General features: G+C 38.4%; 1 long non-coding RNA gene across 2 annotated transcripts; it reads left to right on the top strand.

Moving 5' to 3' along the window:
• The first annotated feature begins 10570 nt into the window (after window positions 1–10570).
• On the top strand, window positions 10571–13581 carry LOC113361323. Of its 2 annotated transcripts, none has more exons than XR_003365074.1 (5): window positions 10571–10742; window positions 10907–11025; window positions 11361–11463; window positions 11556–11628; window positions 13416–13581. It is a non-coding gene; the product is annotated as an uncharacterized LOC113361323 (long non-coding RNA). The 2 variants fall into 2 exon arrangements; XR_003365073.1 differs by having other exon boundaries at window positions 10907–11236.
• Window positions 13582–13697: the final 116 nt, after the last annotated feature.

Genomic DNA, 13697 nt, shown 5'->3' with positions numbered 1-13697 from the left:
CTTGCTTATTACAATGTAACAACAAAATGACTCTTTACATGACTCTTATTTACATTGACTACTCTCTTTTATTTTTGGAACAAGAGAGTATGGAATTGATAAATACTTGATTTTTTTGTATTTTTCTGATATTTTTTTTTTTTTTTTGAATATATATCGTTTTTTTTTTTTTTTTTTTTTTTTTTTTTGAACAGAAACACTTTTGATACATATACAAAAGGAAACAAAAGATTACATGACACTTTGCAAGAGGTAGCCCTTTTTGATGCACCCAGTTAAATTCGATGGTTGTCTTTCTTAATGTAACCTCCACCTTCTATCCCAACCAACCAAAGAACAAGCTAGTCAAGTTTCGTTCAGTATTCTAAAGTGATTGGCAATCGTACTTCCTATCAAACACCTTGAAGATCGAGGCCATACATGTATTGGTAGATCGTGCGCGTGCAAATTTCTTATCACTATGTGAATTGTGCTAGAATCAGGGTGCCTAAATATCTAGACTAAGACTCCTAAAAATTACATATTTGCACAAGAGTCAACATTTCAAGGTAAATGAGCTCCATTTTTATGTTTTTTTATCATTTTTTAATTTTTTATTTTCATTTTTTCATTTTTTTCAAAAAGAAGGAGTTCTTGTTTTCAATTATGGCATATTATCAAAGTATCTACTTTTCACCCCCAAACCTAAACTAAACATTGTCCTCAATGTTTCAAAATATGAACAAAATTAAATACAACATATGAAGAGGATCATGTTGAGTAGAGAAAAAGGAAAGAATACCCGATTTCGGCGAAAGCAAGATTAGAACTCCGTTATTCAAGGAAAAAAAATCCAACATATTTCAGCCGAGATCATATTGGATTAGCAAAATATATACAAAAGGAACAAAAAGGGTTTTAAGAAATTTTATCTACTGGATTATATACAAAAATTCACCATACACTAACAATCTAAAGAGTTGAGGATCAACCCAAAAGACAAAGTGTAGAGGTTTCAACAGCTTCACACAATAATAATATGATAGGCATGCAAGTGAAGCTGTGAAACAAAATGAGCTACCCCCAAACCTGGATTTTTCAACGGATAAAATTTTGGAAACAAAATCTCGCAGTTTTGGGGGTTCATCATGTACAAGGTCTAACTCGAAATGAACTTTGCTATGGACGGGCAAACATGCAATTTCCAACTGTGGTTCCTCAAAGATATTATATTTAAATGCAAAATGGTCCAAGAGGACTTGGGAAGCACACAGTTCCAAACCTAGATTAGGCATTCTCAGAAAAATTGGTTTTACAATATTGGTACAAACCAAATCTAGGTTGGGTGGAAGGCCATCAGATTGTGACTCATGTAGGAGAATAGGTACGTCATTATCAATCAAATCAAAATCTCCTAAATCATCTACACATGTCACATCATGCTCACAATCATCAATCAAATTAGCAAGTTCACACTCAGAATCATCAACATCATCAACATATTTGTCCTCATGCATCGGCAATTCAATGGAAACATCACAATGTGACCTAGGTAGAGAATCAGACACATCACTTATATTTTCATGCATAATAACATTAGTGTCTACAGAAGATTCAACTATTCCTATGTCATGCTCATCTTCACAGAATAATTGTACGAATCCCATGTCAATATCAAAATCATATGAATTACAATGAGTATTAGAAAAAACAACATTCATGAAGGTCGAGGGCGAGAAGCCATATGTTATTGAACCAACAGGTTCCACAATATTTTCATGTTCTTCTAACATCATCATAATCATCATCATGGTAGCATGCATATTGGTCCTCATTAAAAGTGGTGGTGTCATTAGTCGATTCATGTTCCTCTAAATTAGGTTCATATTCAACATCATTTACATGAATGGGACTAGACACTTCATTAGGGACAACATACATTTCCTCATGAATTTCCTCCTTTTGTAGGTGAAGCAAAATCTGATCTAAATATGCCTGAATTCGTGATGTAGATCTATCGAAGTTTTGCTCACTGAGTTGAAAGCTTCTGTGGTGGAGTCTAAATTCATGGGAGTACAAAATTCTTCATGTTCAAATTGTGGTGATTGGTACATGTGTGCATGGTCATTAGGGTTTATAAAAGATTGATCGCAACCCTCAAAGGATTGATTATGGTCCCAATGACTACCATTCTCACAATTTATGGGCATTTCATACCTTGGATTTTCTCTAGATTGCCTAAAATTATGCAAAATATGACAATTCTCAACAGGGTGGTCTAAACTACCACATGCGGGACATGCATAGATTTCAGGTTGCCTAAGAAAATTAGATGTGACAGATTCCTCATGTGATTGCATTTCTAAAGCTGCGATTCGAGCTTCTAATTGATCCACAAGAGATGATTGTGTGAGTGAGGTATTAGCAAAATGTTCATTTTCACGTTGTGGCGAATGATGCATGTGTGAATAGTCATTAGGGTTCATGTATTGAGGCTCGGGACTTTGAAAATGTCCATAATAATTCCTATGACTATTGACATCATGGTCTATGGGAGGTTCATAACGTGAAGTATGTCCACACGCAAGTTCTCTAAGGGATTTGTTGTATTCCCCAACTGTAGACCAAGATCTAGACATGATTGGGCTCAAAAGCTAAGTAACTATGTTACAAAGCCCAAAATTTGGTTTTTAATGGGTTTGGATTTTTGGGAAAAATTTGGTTTTTATGGGAATGAAAAACATTTGGTTTTTGATGGGAAACATTTGGTTTTTATGGGGATAAGCCCACTGTTTTGGTTGTGCTTTGGTGAGGCAATGGGTTTGGGGAACTGTTGTGAAACAGAGCCCAACTTTCGGCCTAGAGTTTGGGTACACGGCCCACTAACGACTTCAGCAAGCCCAGAAACTAATGAAGCCCAGCTGAGTTGGTAGGTTCAGTTAACCTTGTTTAGGTTGTTTGTTGGGTTTTTGAAACCCAAAATTTTGATAGGGACAATCCCACAGTTAATGCTCAAATACAAACCCAAAAGTTAACTTAAATTACAAGCCCAACAAAAAAATGGAAAAAATTATTACAAGCCCACAAATTAAAAATGGAAGCCCACATGTTGGGTTCTCTTAATGGGTTTAGGCTTACTTGCTTAAGCACAGCCCAGCTGCTCAGTTTGGTTGCAAAAGCCCAGTTGGGCCTTGGATCATCCTAAGCTTTGGCTTCAATACTTAAGGCCCAGTTGGGCTTGGTTCAAATCAGTTCACTTCACAAGCCCAGTTGGGCTTTATCTTACACCAGCTGCAGCAGCTTCAGCAGGGACTCAGCAGCAGCAGCAGGGATCAGCAACAGCAGCAGTCTTGGCAAGCAAGTCTCAGGAGGGGCAGTTCAGCAGCAACTCAGGGGCAGCCTCAGCAGCAAGAGGCTCTCAGGCACAGCAGCAGCTTCTCCAGCACTTGCCTTGCCTTGGCAGCAGCAGTAGCAGACAGCAAGGAAGAAAAGCAGCAACAGGAAGCAGCAGCAGCAGCAACACCTGTTGGCTCAAAAAGAGAAGTAAGTTTCTTGCTAGAAGCTAAGAAATTCAGCTGCACTACACAGCAGCTACTAAAACAGCAAGTTACACTAAAATGCAAGAATGCAATGCATGATGAGTATGCTAGAATGAAACAATATGCAAAAGAGTATGCAATGATGCAAATGAACTAACATGCAAAAACAGCCCAGAAAAAATTCAACACAACACAACCAAGTCCCCGGCAGCGGCGCCAAAAACTTGGTGTGGTTAGAAAACACACAAAAACTCTTGCAAGTATACAAGGCCAAGTTTTAGTATAGAAAGTAAGCAAGGGATCATTCCACAGGGACTTGGGGTGTATTGAAGTTTCCTAGACTAAAGTTATCTAAACGTAACTAAGTGGCAGTGAGACAGTGACAGTGGAAGTTAAACAAAGGCAGTGAGCCTAAGGCAGTGAACTAAAGAACCAAAGAAACAAAGAAAAACTTAACCAAAACAGAACATGGGAAAGAAATTGTGGATGGGAATGAAGTGTATGGAGATGGATGAGAATTCCCTTCACCTAGCTAGTTCACCTAGGTTAAGTTTTTGTCATATGGCTAGTTAACTAACCTTACAGCCTTAGCTAACCCCTAGTATTGGCTGTCTGTTTAAGGCACAGGCAATCACAGGTCAACTAGGCAGTGGATTACTAACTAATGTAGCTGATTAACCCCTTAGAGCCACCACTGACCCCTAGCATTAGTGGTCTTCTTACAGCACCACTAATCACAAGTCAGTTGGGCTTTTAGGAATCTAACTAGCCTAAGCTATTTTGAGTTCAACAAAAACTATCCTAATGGCTAACCATCATGGTTCAGTTGTCTTCTCACCCTAGTGGTGAATTAGAACATGTTGCAGTTAGGAGTCTTCATGGTTGTCAAGCATTAAGACTCAAAATAAGAGCATGTGAGTTAAACAGGGGAATTACAGGATCATGTGTAGAAACAATACAAACATATTAATTAACACAAACATAACATGAACAATACATTCACATGATGAAACTGATATTTAATTGAAGAAACTAACATTTAAACAAAACCTAAGAACCAAACAGTGAAGCATAAATTGAAATTGGAAAACAAAGAAATCTAAAACTAAACCTAATTGACACACTAGCTAGTCCAGGTATGCCCCAATTTCACACCCAACACCTTCTATTTATAGTTTCACACGTCTAACCCTAGAATCCCCAAAATATCAGAATTAGGGTTTCAAAGAAATCAAAATTAAATCATACCTACTTTCTGAAAACACTCAATAACGTCGACTCATTCTTCTATTGTGTCTTCTGTGTCTTCCCATGCCTTCAATTTCTCTCTAGGCTTACCTAATTCACCAATTTCTCACGCCTAGGGTTTCAAGAAAGAAACGTGAGGGATTGATGGAATAAGTAGCTAGAAGGAAGGGATAAGTGATGGTGATGTTCGGTGGAGTTGGTGGTTTGGTGGTGGCAGAGTAGGTGGTGGCGGACATGGTGGAGATGGTGGAAGTACGGCGGTTGCAGGTGAAGGAGAAGGTGGTACGGTGGAGTTGGTGGGAATGAAAGAGAAGAAGGAAAGAAAATGTTAGGGTTTCTTTTGTTTTTGGCTTATATATCCTAGGGTTATTTCGGTGTGAGGCGGGTTCATCGAACTTTGATGTATAGCTAGGAGATGCGTTGGATGTGAAGATGGTAGGTGGATCCAACGGTGGTATGGGGGCATGTATTGAGAGACCGTTAGATGCATAATACATCAAAACCAATGTCTCAGATTAGAACTAGGTGTTTTGGTGTGAAGTAGGACCTTCCAGCTTGATGTACCGGCGTTGAAGCGACCATTGGATGCATCTGTGGGTTGATCTGACGGCTAAGAGGGGAAACAGGCTTGGGTTGGAGATTGGGCTTGGGATAATTCTGAGCCCATGTCTTCTTTAAGAACAAATTCTTCCTTCTTGAGCCCATTTCTAGCCTTTTGGTCTTGTGCGCAACATTCTTCGCGGCATCCTTGTGTGATTCCTTTTGGCTTCCACCACTTTTCTGCTCTATTCCTCTCCGCAAGTCATCCAGACTTTATTTATTACCTAAAAATGCAAAATTAAGTAAGAAAAATATTTATTCTTGAAAACAATGAAAATACAGAATATGGGATAAAATGTAGAATTAATGTACAAAAGATGAGTTAATTGCCAACAAAAAGGGATAAAAATATACAATATTTGGCACTCATCAATAATGGTGTTTTCTTTGAGTTTCACTCATCTCATTTCTTTGTAAAGGACAAGACAACGAGAAAGCTGCTTCTGCGCGGACTGAATACGAATGGACTGTACATTCTTGAAGGCCTTACACAAAACCGCAGACAAGAGTCTTCTCAAGCTTATGTTGCATCTTCCATGCCGATATGGCATCAACGTCTGGGTCATCCGGTGCTACGTACGGTGTCTAGCATTTGCAATAGGTTTTCACTTCCAGTTTCGAATAAAATGTTTAATTTCTGCAACTCTTGTCATGTTAGTAAGAGCAGAAAACTTCCTTTTTCTCTCAGCTCAACATCTTATGATAAACCATTGTCTTTAGTTGTTTCTGATATCTGGGTCTCCCCTAAACTATCCAGGTCTGGTTTTCGATATTACATGCTCCTAATGGATGTTTATTCTCATTTCACTTGGGTGTTTCCTTTAGTACAACGCTCTGATGCTCTGTCCATTTTTATAAATTTTCGAAAACAAATTGAAAATCTTACTGATCATAGGATTAAGACTTTTCAGTCTGACAATGCCTTAGAGTATAAGAAGTTCACAAAATATTTAAATGAATCTGGTATTCAACACCGATTCTCTTGTCCTCATACATCACCACAAAATGGAATAGCAGAGAGACGTATTCTCCATGTCACTGAATCTGGCCTAGTACTTCTATTTCAAGCACATATTCCCTCATCATTTTGGGATGATGCGTTTGTCACTGCCTGTTACTTAATTAATCGTCTGCCTAAATCATCCAGTGAAGTCAAAAATCCTCTAGAACTCCTTTTTCATTAAGAACCAGATTACAAGTTTTTAAAGGTTTTTGGTTCTCTTGCTTATCCTTGCCTCAGGTCTTATAATTCAAATAAGCTAGAACCTAGATCACTCCCATGTGTCTTTATAGGATACAGTATTTCTCATAATGGTTATGTCTGCTTACATAGAGAGACTGGTAGGATTTATATCACACACCATGTAAGGTTTGAAGAACAGTCGTTTCCATTCAGTCCAAAGCAACAGTGTGTACCAATGCATAGTTCAGGTAATGTGCCTTCAGATACTTCATTTATATATTCTCCTCCTTTTAGGCGTAGACATGATCTACCTACGCAACCGAATTTGGTATCTCCAACTACAGAAGTGCATCCGAGCATCTGCAATGATATGGCAAGTTTGGAACCTTCCCATGCCTCTCCTGCAACATCTGCATCACAACTGAACACTCAGAGTAACTCTTCTGCAGATTTTGTCACAAGTGTGCCTCTTCAGAATATCTCTGACGTAACTACTTCTCATGTGGTATCCTCTACTCATCCTATGCAAACAAGGGCAAAATCTGGAATTAACAAGCCTGGTCAGAAAATGTGTTTGTCTGCGACTAAGCATCCCCTCAATGATTTAGATTTCATGGAACCAACATGTTATTCAGAAGCATGCAAACTTCCTGAATGGCGAGCAGCTATGGATAATCAAATAAATGCTCTCATCAGAAATGACACATAGTCAATAGTTCCATTTCAACCAGGCATGAATGTTGTAGGCTGCAAGTGGGTTTATCGAGTAAAACAAAACTTTGATGGCACCATTGATAAACGTAAGGCTCGATTGGTGGCGAAAGGATTTAATCAACAGGAAGGGGTTGATTATGGAGAGACCTTTAGTCCAGTTATTAAACCATGTACTATACGACTGGTTCTGTCTATTTCTGTCATGAACAACTGGCCATTGAAGCAACTCGATGTTGAGAACGCTTTCCTCCATGGAACTCTGGAAGAGGAGGTCTATATGAATCAACCGGCAGGGTATGTAGATGCTAATCATCCAAATCATGTGTGTAAGCTGCACAAGTCATTATATGGGTTAAAGCAGGCTCCGCGTGCATGGTTTTCACGGCTCAGTAACTATCTAGTCACACTTGGCTTCAAGGGTTCTGTTGCAGACACATCCTTGTTTGTCTACAAAACCAAACATTCAGTTACTTATGTGTTGATTTATGTGGATGACATAATTGTCACAGGGTCAGACTCTTCACAAGTAGCTCAACTCATTCAAGACCTAGGTAGAGAGTTTGCAATAAAAGATATGGGGGACCTTCATTTCTTTCTTGGTATCGAAGTTATAAGGCAAACTGGTGGTCTAATTCTCACTCAGCGCAAGTATATAACAGATCTTCTCAAACGCACTAAACTAGATGGTGTAAAACCTGTGTCGAGTCCAATGTCTTCCAGCTTGAAGTTAAGGCAGACAGGTAGTGAAAGATTTGCAGACTGTACCTTATATCGCAGCATCGTTGGTGCACTTCAATACCTTCATCTCACGAGGCCAAACATTTATGTGGCTGTTAATAAGGTGTGTCAGTATATGCACAATCCTTATGTTGAACATTGGGAACTGGTGAAACGTATTCTCAGATATCTAAAGAACACTGTGGATTATGGCCTTCATATTCATTCTTCACGAGACTTTTCTTTGCATGGTTACTCGGATGCTGATTGGGCTGGTTGCTTAGATGACCGTAGATCCACCAGTGGTTATGGTATCTATTTCGGTGGTAATCTGATATCGTGGAGTGCAAGAAAACAGAAGACGGTCAGCAAATCTAGCACTGAAGCTGAATATCGGGGCATTGCCATTGCCACCTCTGAGATTATTTGGATTGAGTCTTTGCTTCGTGAACTTGGAATTCCTATCTCGACTCCAGTGTTGTGGTGTGATAACTTGGGGCGCGACTTACCTTACATCTAATCCAGTTTTTCATGCTAGAAAAAAGCATATTGAGATAGATTACCATTTTGTGAGGGAAAAGGTGGCTAGCAATCATTTGAAAGTGCAGTTCATCAGTTCACGGGATCAAATAGCTGACATTTTTACCAAGGGTCTACCAACACCGAGATTTCATCTTTTACGTAGCAAGTTGCACATTCGTAGACTTGAGTACAACTTGAGGGGAGGTGTTAAGGATAGAGTCTCATCTGCTGAAGACTCTCAATCAAAACAGCTGGCTGACTGTGTATAAAGGAATAACCGAGTATTATGCATCTGCTTTTAGATTAGTCTTACGGTTCTTTAGCTAGAATTAAAATAGCATCTGTTGCTTTTGAATAGGTTGAACAGTTGTAACAACCATTGTACTTTCATATAAATAACAAGTCGACTCCACAGTTCTAAGTGTGGAAGTCATTCACCAAAACTCATATCCTAACTCGAAAGATTGGGAATTTAACAGAGAAACACAATGATTCGATTGTGGATGGCCGAAGGATTCATTCATCCATCTGATGGAGGATATCGAAACTCACTGGAAGATATTGGTAATAACTACTTCCTTAGTTTGTTTTCTGGCTCTTTCTTTCAAGATGTAAAAAGGGATATCACCTTAGGCGACATTGAAACGTTCAAAATGCATGATTTAGTACATGATCTTGCATTAAGTGTCGTCGGCAGTCATGAAGTTGCGACTTTGAATACAAATGCAATAGAAAATGATGTTTCTCAAGCTCGTAGGCTACGGTTAATCATGGAAGGAATTCCAAATAAAGAATTTGATGTATTAAACAGTGCAACAAAATTGCGAACAATATTTTTCCAAAAAACAGGTTTTGTTTTTCCGAGTCCTCTAAATAACAAATGTCTTCGCGTAATACATGGGCTAGATGGTGGTCCTAAAGCTATATCTTTCAATTTGAAGTTTAAACACATGAGGTACCTTGACCTCAGTTATTCAAATCTTGAAGAAAATGTTCATGCTGCTGAATTTATTCATCAACTCTACTATCTGCAAACTCTCAACCTTCATAAATCCAGAAATGTTCAAAAGATTCTCAAAGAAGGAATTGGTTCTTTAATTAACTTGCGGCATATAGATATTTCTTCTTCAGACGCCAACCTTCTACCTTACTCTATTACGATGCTCACCAATTTGCAGACTTTGAATATCAAGGGTTGTAAGGGTATTCGTGAGTTGCCCAGAAATATTGGGTATCTCGACAATCTACCGTCCCTTGATATTTCATATACAAATATCTCAGCATTACCAGATTCAATCCCTCTCCTCGATCATTTAACCAAGTTCAACTTCAAATGGTGTTATGAATTAAAAGTACTACCTCATAACTTTGGAGCTTTGACACAACTAAGGTCGCTTGATTTGATTGGTACTTCAATAAAAAAATTGCCCGCAACATCTGTAAATTAGAGAGAGTGAGATTTGGAGATGGCTCTCGATTTCCCGAAGACGTCAAGGATTTGGTGGAATTGAGAAATCTGGAGTACTGGGGAAGGGCAGATAATTTAAGAATGCCCAGCGGTATTGAAAAGCTAACTCGCTTAGAAGTATTAGAACCTTTCATCGTCATGAGAAAAGAAGATGATATCTCCATCGCTGATACCTGCAGTTATAATTCAAGTTCTTCTACTATCCATCAGTTAGCACATCTAAACTCCCTTCAACGGTTAAAGATTGTAAATCTGGAGAATGTGAGAGGGGGTAAAATAGAGGCCGAGAGGGCAAAGTTAAAAGACAAGCAACACATTCAACATTTGTATCTAGAATGGAAATATAAAAAAGAAGAAGAAGTGGCTGGTAATAATTCTGATATGGTACCGGAAGTGTTGAGATTATTAGTCCCACATTGTCTTGGTTTCTAAGATCCTGCAGTTTATAATCCTTTGGGCCTCTCCACTCATTGCCAATTGGTTTTGAGTTGGATGCCCGTATTCTAACCCTAATCCGGAGAAACTGGGTCAACTCCCGTGTCTTCAAATTCTTGGCATGAAAAGAATGAATTCAGTCAAGTGTTTAGGTAAGGAGTTTTATTACCAGCAGCAAGTAGAAGAAAGCAAAGGTTCTGCAACAGCAACAAGAACATTATTCCCTTCGTTAACTGAGTTGGAAGGCGTATGATCTCGAAAAGTCCCTCCCATATGTTCGATACTACTGCCGGACCGGTGATGACGATCACTCCAATAATTCGATGGAGGAGAATAAGTAAATCAGCTTGCTCTGCTTCAATTTATATCGACCATATTCTCTCTCCGTGTTTCTTTTTTTTTTCAATTCTAATAGATTTTTGTAATGATTTACTTTTTCATGGAGCTAAACAGCTCGTTAAAATCTTTGCCTAATAATCTGATCATGTGTGATTCCTGTAGGATTTTCAATTTGGAGTTGCTAAATTAAAGATACATGATATTTCTGAGTTCTGATCATAGAAAACGGCACTGTAATTCATTTTCGAAAGAGAAATAGAGGAATGACGACTATTCGAGAGGTGCGCTAGCTGCAGTGATCTTCTTGATATAACCCATATGACGATGGTTATAGTACTGAAAGAATTTCTTCTTTTCTTGAATATTTTTTTAAGTTAATTATGTTATTGTTATTGTGGATCGGAACTCTGGGAGATTATATGTCCATCATGACGATGTTCCCTGAGTACTGTCTTGTTTAAGTATCTCCTGGCAATCGAATTGCTAGTTCCGGTAAATAAATCTTGATTTGAGTTCTTGATGATGTATCAAACTTTACTCGGTTCTTGATTCTTTTGAGGAGTTGGGTTTAAGCAACAACATTATTGTATTTTTGTAATTGTTGGATATATTACAGGTAAAAGTGTCGATAGGCATCGCGGGATAAATGAGTTGCGTTTCCGCGACACAGACATCATTCAGATGTCACTCAAGGCAATTGAGGAGAGATCTTAGAAGAAGTAAGTTTTATGATCTACTCGTTTATGTTTGTTATGTAGGATTATTTTTGTTTATAGTTTTAAGATCTGATGGAATGAATTGGTTTGAACAGTCGTCGTACGGTATTTTATGTGGAAGTAAATATGATCTCCGAAAACCAAAAATTCGTCGAATTGCAGAAACAAGTAAGCATCTCATAACTTCGATAGATTTCATGGTGGGTTTGTTTGCAGAATTCACCGTTTACATGAATTTATAATCCCATGGGATTATAAATTCTGGGATTCATGTAAATTCCTTGTGTGTTTGGTAACTCAATTAAAATTCCTAAGATTTATAGAGTTTTCTTGTATTAAAGTCTTTGTACCGTTTGACATTACCCTCAAATCTTAAAATTGCATATATATGGGATTTAGAGTTAAAAAAAAGTGGGTCCATAAGATAAGTTTTCCAGCAAATCTTAGCGGGGGTCGGACTCCATATGGAGGATTTGCTGGAAAACTGAATCCCGTAGGAAACGTGATTCCAAGGATTCGGGCAACCAAACATACAAAGGGAAACGTAATTCTACCAGATCCCATGGACCCACAAATTCCACCTTTAAAATTCTACTTCCAAACCCATCATCAGTATATTTTGTTATTACTTTTACACGAACCTTTTATTGTTGGAGTTTGAGTACAGTAGTAAACCTTTTTACCATAACAAGACTGTGTAAATGTCCGGAGCCTAGATTAAGGCTAAGTTCTATGGTCTTCTAATCTAACAGTCCACGTCAGATAAGGCAACCTCCTAAATCCTATGATATTGCTAATCTAACATGCTAGTCGCTGAACCATTCAGTGCTTGACCAGTCAAACAAGTGACCGCGCTAAACCATTTAGCGCTGCATGATTCTCCTTCACCGGATCAAATTTCAATTGGTCACTGCCCCTCCCAACCGTACATGCAAGTAAAAAAAGAATTAAACAGTAATAGCTTAAAGTAAAGTATGAATAAACAAATAATTCTTAAAGCTCCACTAGGGAGAATGAATAAGAAAATGAATAAACAAATAGTACGAACAATACTTGTTAATAAAAGGACTAGAGATAGAAAGAGACTGAGAACATAGAGAGAGGTCTACAGATGAGTCTAGTGAGAGGATAGTGATTGAGCGTGCGAAATGATGGATGGAAATGTTGCGTGTTTCCATTCAGCGCTGGTGAAATGATGCCCTAGAATATTCGCTCGGCGCCGAACCATTCAACGTAAAAGTCATTTTTTCAGCACTGATTTATTCAGCGTTTCAATCTCGTTGCTAGTTGAACTGCGAGCACTTGTTAGGAGAGAGAAGTGGACAGAAGTAGTGTTAACTTTCTTCCCACATCTTTTTCTTGATTTGCAACACTTTTTGGCCAATCTAGCAGATCAATCTAGTCCATAGGGATTAGCCTAAGCGATGGGCAACAACAAAGGAGTGCCGAGACCTGCATCTAGTTACATGAGTTGCTAAAATTGGCTCAAGCCCGCACTATCTAGGACAGTGTACAATGTTTACTCTTAATCAAATTTTACGGAACAGTGCACTATCTGTGAGTCACTGACTATTGCTTACACATATGCTTAAACAGTAAGCATCTCGTAACTTGATCAATTAATGTGTGTTTTGATACTACTTTTATGCGAACCTTCTATTGTTCGAGTTCGAGTACAGTAGTAAGCTTTTTCCCCATATAACAAAACTGTGCTACTGTGCGATCACATGTTAGTGACTGGCGGCATGCCTTTGAATGTACCAATAGCTTAGGAGCGCCCTTACCTGCATCTAGTTACATGAGTTGCCAAAATTGGCTCAATCCCGCAGTATCTAGGACAATTTACAATATGTAGTCTTAGTCAAGTATTACGGAACCATATTTTTTCATTTCTTGAATGTTGAATCAGTGATGCTATGGGTCACTAACTGTTGCTTGTGCAATTTTTTCATCAGATGGGGTATACTTGCCATAAGGAGCATTTTGATATCATTGAGGGAGAGATGGTAAACAAGACAAGTATGGCTCCTTCCATAACCTGAAAATCAAATTAGACAATGTTCGCCAGCTATGGTTTCATAAATATGAAACTACTGTATGTTTCTTTTGTCATACAGTACTCAGCAAACACTTGTCAGGTGGAGACTTGCATCTCTAAACAGAATTACAGCAGCAACATGACAAGTCTGGTGCAACAGAAGCTACAACAATCAGTGACATCTAAACCTGGACTCTCG

This window comes from Papaver somniferum, chromosome 3, assembly GCF_003573695.1.
Source record: "Papaver somniferum cultivar HN1 chromosome 3, ASM357369v1, whole genome shotgun sequence".
NCBI classification, from domain to species: domain Eukaryota; kingdom Viridiplantae; phylum Streptophyta; class Magnoliopsida; order Ranunculales; family Papaveraceae; genus Papaver; species Papaver somniferum.
The sequence above is the reverse complement of the archived record's forward strand: the minus strand, read 5'-3'. Positions and strand labels throughout refer to the sequence as shown.